This window comes from Oncorhynchus keta, chromosome 17 (assembly GCF_023373465.1).
Source record: "Oncorhynchus keta strain PuntledgeMale-10-30-2019 chromosome 17, Oket_V2, whole genome shotgun sequence".
NCBI classification, from domain to species: domain Eukaryota; kingdom Metazoa; phylum Chordata; class Actinopteri; order Salmoniformes; family Salmonidae; genus Oncorhynchus; species Oncorhynchus keta.
This window is the reverse complement of record NC_068437.1, coordinates 15441364-15463803: the sequence shown is the minus strand read 5'-3', so window position 1 is coordinate 15463803 and position 22440 is coordinate 15441364. Positions and strand designations below refer to the sequence as shown.

The window sequence follows — 22440 nt, the reverse complement described above, 5'->3', positions numbered from 1 at the left end:
TCCCCTCACAGCTCCGTAGGCAAGCACCATGGTCTTGTAGCGGATGCAAGCTTCAACTGGAAGCCAGTGGAGAGAGCGGAGGAGCGGGGTGACGTGAGAGAACTTGGGAAGGTTGAACACCAGACGGGCTGCGGCGTTCTGAATGAGTTGTAGGGGTTTAATGGCACAGGCAGGGAGCCCAGCCAAACAGCGAGTTGCAGTAGTCCAGACGGGAGATGACAAGTGCCTGGATTAGGACCTGCGCCGCTTCCTGTGTGAGGCAGGGTCGTACTCTGCGGATGTTGTAGAGCATGAACCTACAGGAACGGGCCACCGCCTTGATGTTAGTTGAGAACGACAGGGTGTTGTCCAGGATCACGCCAAGGTTCTTAGCGCTCTGGGAGGAGGACACAATGGAGTTGTCAACCGTGATGGCGAGATCATGGAACGGGCAGTCCTTCCCCGGGAGGAAGAGCAGCTCCGTCTTGCCGAGGTTCAGCTTGAGGTGGTGATCCGTCATCCACACTGATATGTCTGCCAGACATGCAGAGATGCGATTCGCCACCTGGTCATCAGAAGGGGGAAAGGAGAAGATTAATTGTGTGTCGTCTGCATAGCAATGATAGGAGAGACCATGTGAGGTTATGACAGAGCCAAGTGACTTGGTGTATAGCGAGAATAGGAGAGGGTCTAGAACAGAGCCCTGGGGGACACCAGTGGTGAGAGCGCGTGGTGAGGAGACAGATTCTCGCCACGCCACCTGGTAGGAGCGACCTGTCAGGTAGGACGCAATCCAAGCGTGGGCCGCGCCGGAGATGCCCAACTCGGAGATGGTGGAGAGGAGGATCTGATGGTTCACAGTATCGAAGGCAGCCGATAGGTCTAGAAGGATGAGAGCAGAGGAGAGAGAGTTAGCTTTAGCGGTGCGGAGCGCCTCCGTGATACAGAGAAGAGCAGTCTCAGTTGAATGACTAGTCTTGAAACCTGACTGATTTGGATCAAGAATGTGCCCACTCTGGTCTCGGCACGTGTGCTCTTCCCAACAGCTCGCTGATAATTTGCGGGTATAGCCTATACTGTATGATTTTACTTGTCAAACGGCAGCCAAGCATCGGTCATCATGCCATCAGAATAAGACCCTTGATATTTATTGGAAAGGAGCATCAACACCATCAAGTTCATCGTAACTTATTTTATCTGTAGCCTAATAAACTGCATGCTGTCCCGAGTCATAGTGGGAGGACCACACAATATCATTGCGTGACTCCAAGTTTACTTCGATATGATGGTTATTATATAAATATTTGCGCATAAAGGCGTTTCCACTGCCATTTCTCACATAGTTCATTTTACCGACACAAAAAGATCCAACCTTGTCTAGTGTATTTGGTTTTATTGACATATGTAAGGTTGAACGACAAATTTGTTGTTTCCATCAGGCCTGTCGTGACATTTTTTATCCATCAGGTCCTTTACTCGCTTAAAAATGTTGGTTGGAAACCTGATTAGTGCCACCAAGTCATGCCCTTCGAAGTCTGCTCACAAACACGTCTGTTTGTTCCCCTCCATTGAAATTAAATGTGACTCTGAAGAAAGCAGCCGGCTGGGGTTTGGCTCCTCTCTTGGGATAACATTTTCTAAATGCTAAAAGCATGTCTCTTCTTTAAAAGCACAGCCATGAGTGTATTTCTCCTGCGCGAGGATGAAGTGGCCTGACAAATGCCTTCAAACCCCATTTGGAATTTGAGAGTGCCCCTGAGTTTAGACTGCAGGTCACTACATAGCAGCAGTAAACCAAAGAGTGTAAAAGCAATGTATATTCAGTATTCACTCCCTTCATACATAGAGGAAGCACAGTGATGCTGAAGGGATGGGATCTGACCTTGACCCAGCGGCATATCTGTAAAGTATGAGCAGGGTAAGGAGGTTTTCCTGACCACATGAACTGACCAGGGAAAACTCCTGACCTTGGACAAGGTCTTATTTTAGAGCAAAGAGGTGTTAGGCACTGTGTTGTCTGGTACAGAGAACATTAGTAAACTACAACAACATATTATTTTAACACTCCATTTTGCCCTGGTGTTGATCTTGGAGGTGGCAAGGACACACTTAAGAACACCCACATCAAACCACACACCCAAGCCAACTCACGTTTGGCTTCTGTCATGGCCGCTTGAGGAGCAATCCAATAAAAACTAGGCAAAATCAGCTATGGACATATGCCATCTATGACAAAAAAGAGGCCCCTTAAAATGGACCAAATCAAATAAATGTATTTATATAGCCCTTCGTACATCAGCTGATATCTCAAAGTGCTGTACAGAAACCCAGCCTAAAACCCCAAACAGCAAGCAATGCAGGTGTAGAAGCACGGTGGCTAGGAAAAACTCCCTAGAAAGGCCAAAACCTAGGAAGAAACCTAGAGAGGAACCAGGCTATGAGGGGTGGCCAGTCCTCTTCTGGCTGTTCCGGGTGGAGATTATAACAGTACATGGCCAAGATGTTCAAATGTTCATAAATGACCAGCATGGTCAAATAATAATAATCACAGTAGTTGTCGAGGCTGCAGCAAGTCAGCACCTCAGGAGTAAATGTCAGTTGGCTTTTCATAGCCGATCATTAAGAGTATCGCTACCACTCCTGCTGTCTCTAGAGAGTTGAAAACAGCAGGTCTGGGACAGGTAGCACGTCCACAAACTAAAACAAATATGCTATATGTCATTGTGTATGGTGGCTGGGGATCTATTGCGAGAGAGTGGTCTTTGTGCACAATGCTTGACCAGCTCCACCTCCTTCTGTAAACCCTTTACTTTCCATCAAAGCCCAGGGATCCAATTCAAATGAAAATGCGTGTGGAGTTGTGCTACGTCCCTCATAACGCTTCTTAGTCGTAGTCTATGACCTACCCTCTAAGTAACCTGTAGTTAACCTGAGGTCACCCTCCCCGGTTCTGTCCCTCTCCATGTCTCCTGCTGGGCCTGCTCCCAACCGTAATCACAGCCAACCACCCAGAGCTAATATCTGCCATCCTACCTGACTGCCAAAGGAATATGAAGGAATATGTAGAATGTGACCTGCAGGACATTTTACCACATTCAACATAACAATCTCCACCCACAGACCAATTAGGAATTGGAATGATTGTGAGTAGTAAGACACACATTTCTGCTCTTTAGAATCAACAACTAGATACCGTAAATGGTCACACTAATCCGGTTTCCATCCAACCTTTTACTGCGAGTAAAGTACATGGCGGATGAAAAAAATATCACGACAGGCCTGATGGAAACAGGAAATTTGTTGGTCAACTTTCCATATGTCGACAAAACAAAATACGCTAGACAAGGTTGAATCTTTTTGTGTTGGTAAAATTGCCCCCACCCCCCCAATGGACATGTATCATTGCTACAGTTGTAAATGTATATATATATATATATATATATATTGCTATTATTATTTTATGTTTCTTATACAGTACCAGTCAAATGTTTTGACATACGTACTCATTCCTGGGTTTTTCTTTATTTTTACTATTTTCTACATTGTGGAATAATATAGTGAAGACATCAAAACTATGAAAAAACACATATGGAATCATGTAATAACCAAAAAAAGTGTTAAACAAATCTAAATAGATTTGAGATTCTTCAAAGTAACCACCCTTTGCCTTGATGACAGCTTTGCACACTCTTGGCATTCTCTCAACCAGCTTCACCTGTAATGATTGCAGGGTGAACAAGGCTTTAGTGACAGCACTTTCACAGACTCTCCTTCACAACCAGACAACTAACCATTCCACTACTGGAGAATACTAGCATCATCCAGTTAGTGAATGGGCCTGGAACCAACTGATGTAGTTGGAAACTGATCACCACACAGCCCTGAATACCCTGCCAGTCATACAGGAAGGATACTGCTCCAGAATGGCCAGTTAGCTGTGCAACCTGTCAGGCCCCAGAACAACAACCATCAATGGCTACTTTGTCTCCTCACCCTGTTAGGACAAACGGATGTCCCGATCACCTTAAAGACTTTGAATCAGAGCTGTACAAATCAAATCAAATTGTTTTAGTCACATGCGCAGAATACAACAGGTGTAAACCTTACAGTGAAATGCTTACTTATGAGTCCGTAACCAACAATGCAGTTTTTAAAAAATACAGATAAGAATAAGAGCTAAAAGTAACAAGTAATTAAAGAGCAGCAGTAAAATAACCGACCGTATACAGGGGGGTACCGATCAGAGTCAATGTGTGGGGCACCGGTTATTTGAGGTAGTGTGAACATGTAAGTAGAGTTATTAAAGTGACTATGCATAGATGACAACAGAAAGTAGCAGCGGTGTAAAAAGGGTGTGTGTGTGGGGTGTGGCACTGAAAATAGTCTGGGAAGCCATTTGACTAGATGTTAAGGAGTCTTATGGCTTGGGGGTAGAAGTTGTTTAGAAGCCTCTTGGACCTAGACATGGCTCTCTGGTACCGCTTGCCGTGAGGGAGCAGAGAGAACAGTCTATGACTAGGGTGGCTGGAGTCTTAGACAATTTTTCGGGCCTTCCTCTGACAACGCCTGGTGTTGAGGTCCTGGATGGCAGGAAGTTTGGCCCCAGTGATGCACTGGGCTGTACGCACTACCTCTAAACCGGAAATTGCTTCTGCTAAATTTTTCAAGTACCATCCCTGGGATGACTAATACAAGAAATGATTGACAGTCATTTTCAGCTATCTATATAACCGGTCTAGTTTCCTGATCATATTGGAGCTCCCTGCTATGTGTTGCTCTGGATGTCTTAGTCTAACGTCTGTAACTAGATGCTTAAAAACCTGTAGAATGAGAGTAGTTACTCAATATTTTTCTGTTGTTCAAGGCTCAAACTCCTATGGGTCCATTCGGCAAAACCACTCACACCATCACCGACCGATGTTGCAGCCATTGTGTTCTTTCCAAATAGCCTATATTTTTTGTATTTAATTACTTGTTATTAGTTCCAATAGACCTCCAGTGTTGTTGTTTGCTTGAACAGTCACTGAGGCTGTATTTAAACGTTAAACGATAGTTATTTCAGATGCAGCAGGTTTAGATATTTAGCTAACTAGCATTGATAGCTTAGCACCAAAGATACAGGCAGAGAGACTAGGATTCCTGTAAATTTTTCCTGTAAATGTCGTTGTTCTAACAGGCTTAATGTTAAATCAGAATTTCTGAACCAAGAGGCGCAACATCACAAGACTTTCTTGAACACTTACGAAACAAACCAAGCAGACCAGGGCAGGGTTTGAGAAGTGAAAAATTCTTGCATTGGTTGTTCATTTTGTCAATCTAAAGGCACAACCTGAATTAAAGCCAATAATAAGTAGTTGAACATGTTACTCCACAACCTTGTGAAAATGACATGTTTTCATTTTAGTCAAAAACAACTTTATCGAAGGAGTGCCTTTTGATTTGACAGCCTGCGGTTTGAGATTCTTGGATCCAACGGCCGTGTCTTTGTGAGACAAAGAGGAGGTGAACGGATGATTTCTGCATGTGTGATTTCCAATGTGAAGCATGGAGGAGGTGTGATGGTGCTTTGCTTTATTTAGAATTCAAGGCACACTTAACCAGCATGGCTACCACAGCATTCTGCAGCGATACGCCATCCCATCTGGTTTGTGTTTAGTGGGAGTGCAATATGGTTTTCAACAGGACAATGACCTAACCCACCTCCAGGCTGTGTAAGGACTATTTGACCAAGATGAGTGATGAGTGATGCACCAGATGACCTGGCCTCAACCCAATTGAGATGGTTTGAGATTAATTGGGCCGCAGAGTGAAGGAAAAGCAGCCAACAATTGCTCAGCATATGTGGGAACTCTGTCGAGACTGTTGGAAAAGCATTCCAGGTGAAGCTGGCTGATAGAATGCCAAGAGTGTTGCAAAGATAATAATATAATAATAGATGTTATCAAGGCAAAGGGTGGCTACTTTGAAGAATCTCAAATCTCAAATATATTTGGATTTGTTTTACACTTTTTTGGTAACTACATGGTTCCATATGTGTGTCATAGTTTTGATGTCTTCACTATTCTACAGTGTAGAAAATAGTAAAAATGAAGAAAAACCCTTGAAGGAGTGGGTACATCCAAACCTCTAAACGGTACTGTATAGCTTACACCAAAGGGTAATAGCTATATATGTTTAGCAAAATAGTGCATCTCAGCATCTGTGGTCTAAGATTTATGCTTAATGATGTGGACTGCAAATTACTTCATGATGGGAGTAGGCCTGGGCTCACAGAAATAAGAATGAATAGAATGGGCTTGGAACTCTAACCCTGGAAATTGACTGGTAACTTCATGGGTACACTCCCAATGGTTGCCTGTTATTGTGACGCAATAATTTCAATGTTTTTTTTATTTATTTCTATTCATTCTTATTTCTAAGCCAGTTTAATAATATTCAGATCCATTCAAGCTTTGGCAACCTTAGATGAAGTACGATGTTTTCATTTTGGAGAACGGAGAAGACCTAGGCCTGTAGCATGGACGCAAACGAGGCCCGAAAAGTAAGTCCATTTCTATCGCTAAAGGCCTACCTTGAAATGATTGACTGTAGACAGTTCTTGTATTGATTACACTGAAAAATGTATGGAAAAGGGTGCATGTCTGAGGTCATGTGTAAATCCACTGTCACAACATCAAGTCTATAAAATGGATTGATTTGGCTTAGATCATTGTATGTTAGGAATTGCCATTTAATCAGACCCTTCTGCGCGAGGCCGCTCACGCACACCAGGCGTCAGGAAACATTTACTAAGGGGGCAGTCAAAATCGATGAGGGGAAACTTTTTTGGGGGTTGTTGCATTGGACTTATATTGAATTCTGCTTATATATCAAACATGAAGTTCAAATGCTGAGACTAAGAGATCATTGAGTGCATTTGAAGTAAGGTAGGTTGGTGCAAAATCTGTAGTATTTCCGCTGCGTATCAGCATCATGGACAGTGCCCTACACACTAAAGCAAGTCCGTTTGTCACGTTCTTTCAAAATCAAACCCAGAAGCAGACCAGGACAAGGAGAGTAGGAAGAAGGTGAGTATTTATTTACAAGTGAATGTGAATGGGTAGATATATCCAGGTGGCGTAGCGAGCAGCGGTGGTGAGTTGATGGGAGTAAATAGGTGGATCCAATGGGGTAGCGGAATCCTCCGACGACCAGGCGGGAATGGGGTAAATGATCCGGGTGAGTAACTGAAGACAGAACAAACGGAGGTAAGTTTAAGGCAAGCAATACGTAAAAAACAACAAAACAAATTCTATCCAACTTGAGGCTGATACTATGCCACAACATACTGTTCATGGCTAACGATCCGGCAGGGAATGGATGTCAAGTCCGGGCTTATGAAGAGGAGAAATGATGATCAGGACCAGGTGTGCAGATAGCTGATGGGATACAGATGCGGGTAATCAGAACTCCCAACTGGCTACATTGCCCGGCAACCAGACAGGGTGCGTTCCAGGACGCCGGAAAAAACACTCCAGGACAGAACACAGGCAAAAAACAGACTCGGGATTCGTGACAGTACCCCCCCTGACGAACGCCACTGGGCAGACTACCCGGAGCGCCAGGGTGGAGGCGGTAAAAGTCACGAAGCAGGTCATCGTCAAGGATCTGACGCCGAGGAATCCAACTCCTCTCCTCAGGAGCATATCCACTAAATACTGGAACCCTCAACCCCGCCGTCTGGAGTCCATTATGCGGCGCACCGTGTAGACAGGACCACCTCCGATCATCCGAGGAGGAGGGGGCAAAAGAGGACTGAGGAGAACCGGCTTAAGGCAGGAGACATGAAAGGTGGGATGTACTCTTAGTGTAGCAGGCAACTTGAGTCGGACCACAACAGGATTAATGATCTTCTCCACTACAAACGGACCAATGAACTTCGGTGACAGTTTCCTCGACTCAGTCCGTAGAGGAAGATCCCGTGTAGCCAACCAAACCCTATCTTCGACGGTATAAGCGGGGGCAGGAATACGGTCACGATTCGCCTGGATCTGATACCGGTCAGAAACCTTAAGGAGGGCCTTCCTGGCCCGAAGCCAGGTGCGGTGGCAACGACGAATGTGGGTCTGGACCGAAGGAACTGAGAGATCCCGCTCCTGAGAAGGAAACAAGGGAGGTTGGTAACCGTACAGGCACTGGAAGGGAGACATCCCAGTGGCAGATGAAGGGAGAGTATTATGAGCATACTCGACCCAGGGTAATTGAGAGGACCAAGAGGTGGGATCAGAGGAAACAAGACAGCGCAGCGTGGACTCCATCTTCTGGTTGGCTCCGAAGAGCCGCCATCACCTCCTCCTCAATCCTCCATGTAACGGCTCCCACGACCACGTTCTGGGGAAGAATCGTCTCAGTCTTGGAACCACTCTCCACCGTCTTGGAGAACATCCAGGACAGGTCATCCGCCTTCCTGTTCTTCGACCCAGGTCGGAACGTCAGGGAAAAATTGAAGCGTCCAAAAAACAAAGCCCACCGGGCCTGACGGGAGTTGAGACGTTTAGCCGATTGCACGTAAGCCAGATTCTTGTGGTCAGTCCAGACCACAAACGGTTGCTCCGCTCCCTCCAACCAGTGACGCCACTCCTCCAAGGCAAGCTTCACAGCGAGAAGCTCCCGGTTACCGACATCGTAGTTTCTTTCAGCTGGAGAAAGACGACAAGAGTAGAAGGCGCAGGGATGGAGTTTACCGTCAGTGGAGCTACGCTGGGACAGGATGGCGCCCACCCCCACATCAGACGCATCCACCTCCACAACGAACTGACGGGAAGTGTCAGGTTGAGAGAGAATCGGGGTGTTGGTGAATCAGCTCTTCAAATCTAGAAATGCTTGGTCTGCCTCAGGAGACCAACATAACTTTCTGGTGCAAGACGTCAGTACAGTTAAAGGGACGGCCACCCGGCTGTAATCAAGGATAAACCACCGATAAAAATTTGCAAACCCCAAGAATCTCTGGAGCTGCAATCTCGTACCGGGCTGGACCCAATCCCGAACCGCCCGAACCTTCTCTTGGTCCATCTTGATCTCTCCCCTGGAGATGATGTACCCGAGGAAGGACGTTGTGTGGGCGTGAAAATCACACTTCTCAGCCTTCACGAACAGACGGTTCTCCAATAACCGCTGCAAGACCTGCTTGACATGCTGAACGTGGCTAGAAAGCTCCTTCGAGAAGATAAGGATAACATCCAGGTAAACGAACACAAAAATACCAATCATATCTCTCAGAACGTCATTCACCATACTTTGGAACACAGCAGGAGCGTTGGTCAGTCCAAACGGCATCACCTGGTACTCGAAATGTCCCATCGGAGTATTGAACCCAGTCAACCACTCGTCCCCGATAAGCATTACGTAAATCAAGCTTCGTAAAAACCGTAGCACCCTGTAAAGAATCGAAAGCCGAGCTCATCAAGGGCAGGGGATACTTGTTCTTGACTGTAATATCATTCAAACCCCGATAATCAATACACGGTCGAAGAGAGCCATCCTTCTTGCTCACAAAAAAAAATCCTTCTCCCAGAAGTGATGACGAGGGCTGAATGAGACCTGCAGCTAGAGACTCCTTGATGTAGGTCTCCAAGGCCTCACGTTCAGGTCGAGAGATACTGTATAACCGTCCCTTGGGAAAGGCAGCTCCAGGAAACAGATTAATCGCACAGTCATAAGGTCGGTGGGGAGGAAGGGACAGAGCCTTCTGTTTACTGAATACTTCACCCAACTCGTGATATGTTTCTGGAACCAGGGACAAATCAGGAGGAGTCACTGACCTGACTGGAAACGGCAGGAGAACAGGCAGTCCTAAGGCAGTTAGCATGACAATCAATGCTCCAACTAGTTACCTTACCCGTCACCCAATCAAACGAGGGATTGTGTTCCTTCAGCCAGGGGTAACCAAGAACCAGAGGAACATGGGGCGAGGACAGAATGAAGAAGGAGATAAGCTCTGAATGATTCCCTGACAACAACATCTTAACCGGTTCAGTCCTCATAGTGATCCGTGCCAGACTACTGCCGTTCAGAGTGGTTGCTTCAATGGCTTCCGGCAATTGCTCCTTGGAAAGCCCCAGCTGTTCCACCAAGTCGGCATCAATAAAGCTGCCACCGGCACCTGAATCGATAAAAGCGTTAATCTCTAAGCTCTGATCCTTATTCATAAGGGTCGCAGGAAAACGGGGTCTGACAGGATCTTTGAGAGGTTGAAACTGGCTCGCTAAAATTCCTCCCAAAACTAGCGAGCCGGGCAGTTTAACGGGCGCAGTGGACAAGCGTAGATGTAATGTCCCGAGCTACCACAGTAGAGACAGCTGTTGGTCTCACGTCTACGTTGGCGCTCCTCCTTAGTTAGCCCGTGTCGCCCCACTTGCATTGGTTCAGGATCTGGTGGCAAGACCCCTCCACTAATCCCGTGTGGGGAATAACGATCAATACGTTCTGGTTCACTTCCTGAACCGAATGGTAACCGAGTTGCTGATTGACTGCTTCTCCCTCCTTCTCTCTCGGACTCTATTATCTACCCGAATAGATAAAGTGACCAAGCTGTCTAGGTCACTAGGCTCTGGATAGGATATCAGCTCGTCCTTGAGTTGCTCCGACAACCCCTGGTAAAAAGCCGCTTGTAGTGACTCCTCATTCCAACCACTCTCCACAGACAATGTCCTGAACTCGATCATAAAGTCTGCCACACTGCGAGCCCTTTGTTATGACAAGCATTGGCTGACTGGGACAAAAATTCAATCCTGGCAATTTAGCAACACATCATACCCTAGTGGTAATCACTATTACATATTATACAATTGGCATTTTTCTTCCTACCGCCACTGCACCTACCTGTCACGATCGTCGTATGAAGGAGAACAAGGCGCAGCGTGGTATGCGTACATTCTCTTTATTAAAAGAATGAACACCGAACAAACTAACAAAATAACAAACTAAACATGAAGCTATACAATATAGTGCAGACAGGCAACTACACATAGGCAAGATCCCACACCAGAAAGTGGGAAAAAGGGCTACCTAAATATGATCCCCAATCAGAGACAACGATAAACAGCGGTCTCTGATTGGGAACAATATCAGGCCAACAAAGATATACAATATCCTTAGACATACAAAAACTCTAGACATACAAAAACACCTAGACATACAAAAAACTAGAGTACCCACCCTCGTCACACCATGACCTAACCAGAATATATAGAAAAACAGAGATATCTAAGGTCAGGGCGTGAAACTACCGCCACTGAGCCGTCTCTGCTAGGCCTAGCATCCTTTCTCACAGCTCTGGTACCAGTAGACCAGGGGACCACAATGCCTATACTGACCCAGCAACATCTTAGTTGTGAATGAATAAACAAATGTATTAGATAAAGAAGAAGAAATACTGAATAAATGCCTAATAGGTTACCATTTGCTCAAAATACCATATATTTATTTGGCTAATTAGTGCCTGGCTAAAATTAAATCAAATGTTGCAGCGAAATGCTTACTCACAGGCTCTCCTCAACAGTGCAACACACACACATACACACAGACATAAATACAACCAAGTAATAGAAACATATTTTTAAAAGGAGGAAGGGAAGTAGGAATATATACACAATATACTATGAATTCACTATGTTAATACTATGAGTATACTATGAATACTACAGAATATGCTGGGATGGAAAGGTAAAGAAAGAACATACCTAGTCAGTTGCACAACTGAATGCATTCAACTGAAATGTGTCTCCTGCATTTAACTCAACCCTCTGAATCAGAGAGTTGCAGTGGGGTGTTCGTAGTGAGGATTACTGGCTACTATTTGGAACTTTGTGAGGTGAACTTTCTGGTGCCCAGAAATGCAGAGGCATCACCCAAGTGGGTGCTACCCAGAGTGGAAGAGAAATCCAGTGACTATAAGACTCAGGCTGGTTCCCAGACTTGCCCTCTACAAGATCATAAGCAAACTCCATCACCATCATCTACCATTCTCTGACCAGCTCTCTCCGCTCAAGCCATGAACGGACCCTCCATCTTCGGAGGATGCAGCTTTCAAAGACTTGGCCTCTATTGGTTGACCTGTCCTGATATATTGCTTGTTTGTTTCTTGCTTTTGAAGCGCTTTGAGATTCTATGAAAAGCACAATAGAAATGCCATACATTATTACTACTATTATAATTATTACTACTATTACAATTATTATGACTATAATTATTATGACTATTATTATTATGACTATTATTACTTTTACTACTATTATTACCAGTATTATTATTATTATTACTATTGAGGACTCTGCATGGTCAATCGGGTCTCGTCCCGTGTGTTAACCATAGGGTAATACAATTTATAAAAAATCACCATGAGATTGTTAATAAAAACATTTTATTTTTCAAATAACACTTTTGAATGAATAAATAACAGCTTTAAGAATAAATGTTAAACATATTTACATGTTCATATTCACAAGAGGACCCAAATGACATTTACAATCGATAAAACGCTGAAAAGTTACATTTCATTTTTTAGTAATGCTGTTCACAGCAAAGACATTCCAGAACTGCCTTCGATTTGCAGGCATCAGAGGACACATCTTGGTGATTTGGTCAATCTTCTTGGACTCTTCTATCCCTCTATCCTGTGTACGTAGTGTTGAGGGTGTCTCTAGAGTGACTTTCTTCATGATGAAGTCAAGCTCTGTGAAGTCCTTTTCTTCATGGGAGACTTTGTAGAAGAGGCTCCTGGATCCACGCCTCAACTGGATCTCAGCCATCTCTGCCAGCTTTGGTGCTGCTGCCTTCTTCAGCTTGACGATGGAATGGCCAGCTTTCCATGCCAGGATGATTTCCTTTTTCATTTCGACCACCTCCACCTTGCCTGCATTGGAAGTAGCGACCACATGGAGGAAGTCCCCGAAGTCGTACAACACACCTCCAGGTCGAGCTTTCATTTCCTGTTCCACACCATGGTGGAAACGGTTTGCTCTTATGAAGGTGCGTCCTGGCTCGAAGAACTTGAGGGTGATGTCCTCCATCAAAGTTGAGACAGCATTGACAACGCTCACCAGTGATGTTAGGAGGCACCAGTTTAGGTTTTGAGAAGTGCAGGTATCCACCCAATACACTGCATGTTTGACATCTCTCTCACTCTCCAGTGCTGTTACATAAGAGGAAGTCATCTCCTCTGCCTTCCAACCAGCTGTTCCTTCCTGCCATACAGCTGAGATGGTTTACTTCTTCTTTTGAGACTTCTTTCCCGTGTTGGCGAATGTCTCGTGATAGGCAACGATTCTTCTTGTGAACAATGCTGTTTTCACACCTGGCATGTGAGGGAGCATGATGACTTTTTGCATATCAACGCTCCTCACAGACCAGTCCTCAGGCCAATCTTTCTGTGCATCAGCCCTGCAGTCTTCTGATGTTCTTCATATTTTCTACATTGCATGCCATCTGGGTTGGTGATGGTGAATTCAGGTGCTGCATGGCTGTTGTCTTGGCAGGCTTGGGTTTCCATGGCCTCATTCTCCCTGTGCTCCATCTTCAGATGATGACCCTGCACCAAACAGAGCTCGCACTCCTCCTCTCCAATCTTCACAAAGCTATTGTTCCTTCCCTTTACTGCCTTGCGATAGGTTTCACAACCGCAGCTGGCATCTTTGTTCTTCTCCTTGTAGTCATTATGAATGACCCGAATATTGGTATAATAGTAATTAATTCATACTATAGAATAGTAGACTGATACACATCCAATACGGACCACCGTAATACCGAAGAAGAAGAGACAATTGATACATGGATTGTGTATGTGTGCCGTTCAGAGGGTGAATGGGCATGACAACAGATTTAAGATTGAATTGCCTTTGAACGAGGTATGGTAGTAGGTGCCTATAGTTTCCTGTGTGTATCAAGAATGGTCCACCACCCAAAGCACATCCAACCAACTTGACCAAAAGAATTGAAATCAACATGGGCCAGTATCCCTATTGACACATTGCCTCGACAAGGGTTGTTCTGAGGGCAAAAGGGGTGCAATGGAATGGGAATGGGAAGGTGTTCCTAATGTTTTGTACACTCAGTGCACAGCCAAACCAACAAGGAACTGGCAGTACATCTGTGTCAGAGTCTCTCCACCTCTCTCTCTGAATTTGATATAAAACCATCTGTGTTCGTCATAGAACGATGGGAGTAGTTTCTGTGGATGCTGACAGATTTCCAGCATTGTGCTTTGTTTCAAGCAAGCAGTGACGGGCCCTCTGATGAGCAAATTCAATTTTGGGTGGGACTTCCCAGCATCCAATGGCTGTGGATATTTAAGTGATAATGCCGGAGAAGCTGGTGTTTGGAGGATATATTGGCACGGGTGTTTATAGGCCTGAGACGGAGTGCCAATACAGGTACAGGGAGAGAAGGTTTGATAACTGAAAGACATTAAACAGAACAGGAACAGCGTCTGGACAGGAACACACAACACCAAGTAAAGCATACACAGGGAACACCACGAGGAACAGATAGATATACAGGGGCAATCAACCACGTGAAGGAGTCCATCTGAGTCCAATGAGCGCTGCTGCGCGTAGTGATGGTGACAGGTGCATGTACAGACAGGTAGCCTGGCGCGGAGGGGGAGTGGGAGGAGGCGTGACAATATCCTCCAAACACCAGCTTCGAGGATACATCAATAACAATGAGCTAATCAGGTACGATTTCACCCGGCATAAATAATGGGCTCTCTTGTTAGGACACTATTGTTCAGAGGAGCTAACACAATAACTTCAAACTGGTGCTGGAAAGACTGCAAACTAGCTGTCCTTCCTTTCGTTTGACCTTTTTTCAATTGATTTCTTTGTATATATCCATAAAAATTATGCCAGCTGATTCATGATTTCGACTGGCTGAGAAACGCTGCCTGGCATCTTTCTTTCTCATCCCGACTCCCTACACATTCATTTTTAACCCTTTCATGCGTGAGTTCCAAATATCTCTTTCATGCGTGAGTTTTTTTATGCACCTGATGTTAGAACGTTCTCTCCATTCCAGAATGTGATTGTTAGGTTCTAGTAAGTTTTTATTTTCTAATAACAGTTTGAAATGAGGTGTGTTCCACCTCATTCATTCACATAAAAGTAGTCATTTTTACTTTTGCGGACTAATTCTTTTTTTTTTCTGACCCTGACAGAATTCCCCACTAACACTTCCCAATTGTTTGTGCAGTTCAATTCTGCAGACATTTGCTCATCTGCCGTCCTGCACACACGTGTTCATATTTTCCACCCGTCGCCTGCATCGCAATCAAAGTTGTTTTCATTACCAATAATAACTTTGTAAATGTGTGCATTTCCATCAAAGTGCCTTATTACGTTATAATAGTTTCTGCATGTCGTGTTATGTCGTTTCTACTGTAGCATAATGTTTTTGTGTATATTCCTTATAACCGCGGACACGCGATGTAATGTTACTCATTTCATAACATTTATGGTGTTATACTCAATGATTAGGTAGCTAGCTACATTCTTCTATTAGCTCTGGAAAACTATGCTAATTGCGTCAGGGAAGTATTAGCATGTGTTGTATTTGGAAGTTACCCTGGTCACTACAGACACCCATCTTCAAATCCAGACTGCGTTTCTATCAAAGTAAGAGCCTTATTACGTTATAATAGTTTCTGTGTGTTGTGTTATACCGTTTCTACTGTAGCTCACTGTGTGTATGGAGCTAAATATATTTGTGTATATTCCTTATAACCGCGGACACGCTAGGTAACGTTACTCATGTTACTCACCTTTTATGGTGTTATATTCAATCGTGCTTATGTAGCGGGTTTCTTATGTACCACAGGAGAACCAAGAAATGAAGAGCGATACCACGGCTGTCTTTTCGGCTTTTATGTTGATCTGCAATAGTATTGTAAAAAGACAGGACAGGAACACATCAGTCTCCAATGCACCATCTGACAAGTTGTTCTACACAGGAGCATGAAGAAATGTAAAACACATATCCTGTCTCACATCCTCAATACATTGCTAGGTGCTTTCAGTGTTGACAGTAGCAAAATAAAACAACTCGTGTACAAAAACACTGCAACATAAATAAGTTACAACGTGAAATCGCCTCTATTCCATTCCGACCGTAGGGGACCAAACAACATCTCCCATAATGCAACATCAGCACCAGTCCGCAGCTCAGCTAGCCGTATGCATCACAGAAAGGCATGCTAGCTCGCAACAGAAGCACTTTTAGCACTCGGTAAACTATATTAATAACAACAATAAAACTCTGAAAGTTACATGTTTCAATAGTCTTACACTCCCTTATAACAATATCTACAGCATTCACCTTGGGATGTTTTATTTATTTCACGTTATGTATTTCTACAAAAGACTAATCAGCAACACATACCTTTCTCTCTGTGTTTTCTCCGACTGAGGAGAAAGGGCGCTACGGGTAGTACCAGGGTGTTAGTAGGTGACACAAGCACCCAGATGAAATAAAATACATTTAATGAAACAAAACCCGAAGATGTTAACATCATTCAGCTACGGTAGCTGCCTACCTAACATCAACAGGCAGCACCAGTAGCGCAACAATTTTAAAAAGACACTAAAACTAAAGTTCCTGGCGATCATAGCGATCTGCCTCCCCCCTCTGTCTGAACTTGGAATATTCCTGTTCGCGGGCTTTGGCACCTGACCCTCAACCTGGTTGTTCTGTTCTGCGTCGTGTACTATTCTAATAATTTGAAGTTTGATGGAATAACCAATGTAACTCTACTACACTTATGTAGCTAGTTACATTCTCCTATTAGCTCTGCAAAACCATGCTAAATGCGTCAGAAGTATTGGCATGTTGTATTTTGACGCTACCCTGGAAAAATATCTTATACCACCTGGTCATTTTCTGCCCCCATTTTGAGTTTATAGTCCTAGCACGCAGTCTGGTTTGATGTTTCCCTGACTGGTTTGTTTCTCTCTCCCGTCAGGTGGTCCACCTTCCCTGTGGCCGAAATGGTTGCTGTATGGACAGTGGAGAGGACATGGACATCTTGTTTGTCATGGCACTTTACTGCCAGCTGTTAACATGTTTTTTGTTTGTATAATGGGTCATTTAGGATGGCAGTAGCGTTGTTGATGAAATGCAGTCATAGCAGCAGAATTAGAAAGCAGTCTTGGGAAAAGAGGGTGGCAAAGAAGGGAGTTGCAAACATAGGATTATCTGCTCCAGTATTCTCTTAGGGAGTTCTTCTTTACTGTCACCAGGAATGTATACATCTCACTAATTGTGGCTGTCCCCCCACTCCTGGCTCTCTCTTTTCCTGTAGCTCCAAGGCATAGCGATTGGTCTCTAATATGTCTCCCACCAGCTCCTCTGTCAGAAACAACTTGAAGCACTCTACCTCAGTTGGAAATGGCAAGGGGCGTTGCACTCCAGACTGGGACTCATCAACACAAACAACAGGGCCAGGAGGGGTGAAATGGCTGGCAGCCTTCCAGCTTCCACAGAACTCCTGTACTTCATCCACTATCGGTCTGCCTCCATCACCACCAGCATCTTCAAAGGGAACTGGGACTTTGTCAGTACAAGGGGTCCTCTGTCACTGTCAGAATTTGATTCCTGACTTTCAGACTCATTGTCAGAGTTTTTTTTTTTTTAATTTAAATGTATCAATAAATCACTATCAGAAATTGTTTTGTGTGGTGTTATTGATTTATTTACTATTTTATTCACGTTTTTCAATTACCGGTGACAAATCATGCATTCCGATTTTTGCATAGATTGTAATGGGCACATAGTATGTGTGTAAAATAATGTTTTTAAGGTTGTACTGATTATGAGCTAAGCTAATTCCAGCTATATGTGGGGAGCCATGTTTGTTGACACAATTAATTATGGGTTTCACTTGATCGTCTGTAGGACCAAAGATGCTATAGCAAAATGAGGTGAGTTAGGGTTCACTCATTTTTTGAGAACTTCAGGAAGTGAATGTGGGATGTGAACAATGGTAGACGAGACACCCCTTCAACATGCATACTAATAACAGGCCAAACTCATATTGACTTCTCTTTATCCTTGGGTTCTGTGATGAAACACAGCCAGGCTGCATGCTGAAACTAATCGTCGGATTACTTTCGATGTCTAGAAAGTGTTTTATTCAATTATTTTGATCAACGGTGAGCTCTCCCATGATGGGATTAATTATACATAGTAATTGATGTTAGCAAATTCATATTGTAGTTTGTCAGTCGAGAGTTAGAACAAATGACCGCTTGTGTTGCCCAATCTTTTCTCAGTTAGCGCAAGGACAAATGTAGCCTACATTTTTCCGGTTAGGATGATTGTGTTATGCTATATATAACTACACTTCTGTGAATATCTGAACATTGCATCCAAAAATAAACTGCTCACATTCTGGACATAACTTTGTAAGGACTGTGTTTGTGTAAATAGTTTCTGAAAAAAGTGTGGCTAGCTCAAATGCTGATTGTTGCGTCATTCGAACTGGCTGTTCTAAACGAGTGTTCTAATCACAAGGGGTGTGATGTACGCTTCAGGGACCACTGTAGAACGAGTATGTGTGAAAGGGCTAAGGGACAGTTGGAGATCGAATTTGAATATTTTAAACAATGTTGCAGATGTCGGTGACAGACTGATGTTTATACAAATCTGTTGAAAACTAAATGTTAGTCTAAAATAAATGCGAGATAATGTCTAGATGCTTTTTTTTTAGACCACTACCTTGTATCCTTTTCCCTCTCGCTCTCATCCAACACTTCCCACACTGCCCCTACTCGGATGGTATCGCGCCGTCCCAACCTTCGCTCTCTCTCCCCCGCTACTCTCTCCTCTTCCATCCTATCATCTCTTCCCTCTGCTCAAACCTTCTCCAACCTATCTCCTGATTCTGCCTCCTCAACCCTCCTCTCCTCCCTTTCTGCATCCTTTGACTCTCTATGTCCCCTATCCTCCAGGCCGGCTCGGTCCTCCCCTCCCGCTCCGTGGCTCGACGACTCATTGCGAGCTCACAAAACAGGGTTCCGGGCAGCCGAGCGGAAATGGAGGAAAACTCGCCTCCCTGCGGACCTGGCATCCTTTCACTCCCTCCTCTCTACATTTTCCTCCTCTGTCTCTGCTGCTAAAGCCACTTTCTACCACTCTAAATTCCAAGCATCTGCCTCTAACCCTAGGAAGCTCTTTGCCACCTTCTCCTCCCTCCTGAATCCTCCCCCCCCCCCCCTCCTCCCTCTCTGCAGATGACTTCGTCAACCATTTTGAAAAGAAGGTCGACGACATCCGATCCTCGTTTGCTAAGTCAAACGACACCGCTGGTTCTGCTCACACTGCCCTACCCTGTGCTCTGACCTCTTTCTCCCCTCTCTCTCCAGATGAAATCTCGCGTCTTGTGACGGCCGGCCGCCCAACAACCTGCCCACTTGACCCTATCCCCTCCTCTCTTCTCCAGACCATTTCCGGAGACCTTCTCCCTTACCTCACCTCGCTCATCAACTCATCCCTGACCGCTGGCTACGTCCCTTCCGTCTTCAAGAGAGCGAGAGTTGCACCCCCTTCTGAAAAAACCTACACTCGATCCCTCCGATGTCAACAACTACAGACCAGTATCCCTTCTTTCTTTTCTCTCCAAAACTCTTGAACGTGCCGTCCTTGGCCAGCTCTCCCGCTATCTCTCTCAGAATGACCTTCTTGATCCAAATCAGTCAGGTTTCAAGACTAGTCATTCAACTGAGACTGCTCTTCTCTGTATCACGGAGGCGCTCCGCACTGCTAAAGCTAACTCTCTCTCCTCTGCTCTCATCCTTCTAGACCTATCGGCTGCCTTCGATACTGTGAACCATCAGATCCTCCTCTCCACCCTCTCCGAGTTGGGCATCTCCCGGCGCGGCCCACGCTTGGATTGCGTCCTACCTGACAGGTCGCTCCTACCAGGTGGCGTGGCGAGAATCTGTCTCCTCACCACGCGCTCTCACCACTGGTGTCCCCCAGGGCTCTGTTCTAGGCCCTCTCCTATTCTCGCTATACACCAAGTCACTTGGCTCTGTCATAACCTCACATGGTCTCTCCTATCATTGCTATGCAGACGACACACAATTAATCTTCTCCTTTCCCCTTCTGATGACCAGGTTGCGAATCGCATCTCTGCATGTCTGGCAGACATATCAGTGTGGATGATGGATCACCACCTCAAGCTGAACCTCGGCAAGACGGAGCTGCTCTTCCTCCCTGGGAAGGACTGCCAGTTCCATGATCTCGCCATCACGGTTGACAACTCCATTGTGTCCTCCTCCCAGAGCGCTAAGAACCTTGGCGTGATCCTGGACAACACCCTGTCGTTCTCAACTAACATCAAGGCGGTGGCCCGTTCCTGTAGGTTCATGCTCTACAACATCCGCAGAGTACGACCCTGCCTCACACAGGAAGCGGCGCAGGTCCTAATCCAGGCACTTGTCATCTCCCGTCTGGATTACTGCAACTCGCTGTTGGCTGGGCTCCCTGCCTGTGCCATTAAACTCCTACAACTCATCCAGAACGCCGCAGCCCGTCTGGTGTTCAACCTTCCCAAGTTCTCTCACGTCACCCCGCTCCTCCGCTCTCTCCACTGGCTTCCAGTTGAAGCTCGCATCCGCTACAAGACCATGGTGCTTGCCTACGGAGCTGTGAGGGGAACGGCACCTCAGTACCTCCAGGCTCTGATCAGGCCCTACACCCAAACAAGGGCACTGCGTTCATCCACCTCTGGCCTGCTCGCCTCCCTACCACTGAGGAAGTACAGTTCCCGCTCAGCCCAGTCAAAACTGTTCGCTGCTCTGGCCCCCAATGGTGGAACAAACTCCCTCACGACGCCAGGACAGCGGAGTCAATCACCACCTTCCGGAGACACCTGAAACCCCACCTCTTTAAGGAATACCTAGGATAGGATAAAGTAATCCTTCTCACCCCCCTTAAAAGATTTAGATGCACTATTGTAAAGTGGCTGTTCCACTGGATGTCATAAGGTGAATGCACCAATTTGTAAGTCGCTCTGGATAAGAGCGTCTGCTAAATGACTTAAATGTAAATGTATGTATGTAAATGCTTTTTATAATGGAGATCAAGTTTATAACTTCCCCGCCTGGGCTGATGAGACAGTCAGATAGAACAGAGTTCATAAACATTTTAACGTCAGATTTAGCTGGTGGTAATTTGTGGAAAATACACCGACTGGAATGGCTTTTAACCAATCAGCGTTCCGGATTATACGCACCCATTGTATGAATGAGTGATGAAAGTGTTATGACGTCTTAATGTAGGTAGCCTTCAAGTAAAGCATTATTTGTGTCAAACTACTAACAGTCAGGGTTGCCAAACAACATACTGGCCCACAAGTTATGATTAAGGTCATCTCGTTCACCAGATACTTTAATTAGCTGGGGGGTGAGGTCCTGATTACGGTGTAGCAGCAGTATAAACACCACACTACAAAAGGTGAGTTTGGTCACCGATGAGCTGAGTCATCATGCCCCAAAAACACCTTATTGTACATGAGCATGCCTGCAGGAGAGAGAGAGAGAGAGAGACGGAACACTGGCTAGCAGACCTAATCCCCTCATTAAAGCGTCTGAACTTGCATCCCAAATGGCACTCTATACAGTGCACTACTTTTGACTAGACCCCTACGGGCCCTGGTCAAAAGTAATATATTGTATAGTGAGTAAGATGCCATTTGAAATGCAGTCTGGATCTCATCAACACATTTATAAGGATGAGTTTCCCCCCATTCCACTGTGCCTGAGGTTACGGTAAAGCCACTCACATGGAGTGGGCTTACGACTGCTCCTCTTCGCCTCAGCCTCTGAGTGAGGGGCTTCCCTGCTAGTATGAATGGGCCATGATAAAGTCCTCTTTTTCAATATGTCTAAGTCCTCTTCTGAAAGTAAGTACTACTTTCTTTGTCTCCCCAAGTTAGGCAAACAGAGTCGTCACATAAACATGTGGTGCATAAATATCATATGTCAAATCATACTAAACTCGCTTGCCAGGCTTCACGGTTCCGGATGCAGAATACATGCAAGAATATGGCAGCTGGCCGTAAGACTCACATTCTCCTATAACTACAAATATATACAACCTGAAGTATATGCACTGAGTGCACAAAACATCAAGAATACCTTCCTAATATTTAGTTGCACCCTTTTCCCCCCTCAGATCAGCCTCAATTCGTCGGGGCATGGATTCTACAAAGTGTCAAAAGCATTCCACTGGGGTGCTGGTCCATGTTGACTCCAATGCTTCCCACAGTTGTGTCAAGTTGGCTGGGTGTCCTTTGGTTGGTGGACCATTCTTGATTCACACGGGACACTGTTACGCGTCAAAAACCCAGCATCTGCACTGTGACATCAATAAAGTATCATAGCTTTCACCTGGATTCACCTGGTCCATCTATGTCATGGGAAGAGCACT

The 22440-nt window shown here is 45.1% G+C and overlaps 1 protein-coding gene and 1 long non-coding RNA gene across 4 annotated transcripts in view; both read right to left on the bottom strand.

Annotated features, from left to right (window-relative positions):
• LOC127908202 (uncharacterized) overlaps positions 1–17633 on the bottom strand; it is a 41956-nt gene extending 24323 nt beyond the window's left edge. Inside the window, exons 1-2 of the long non-coding RNA XR_008066280.1 lie at positions 16390–17633; positions 15773–15884 (exon numbers count right to left, since the gene is read on the bottom strand). This is a non-coding gene — a long non-coding RNA (uncharacterized LOC127908202). The remainder of the gene's footprint in view (positions 1–15772; positions 15885–16389) is intronic.
• The window catches only part of LOC118396117 (uncharacterized), a 200934-nt gene that overhangs the window by 57450 nt on the left and 121044 nt on the right, over positions 1–22440 (bottom strand). The window lies entirely within an intron of this gene.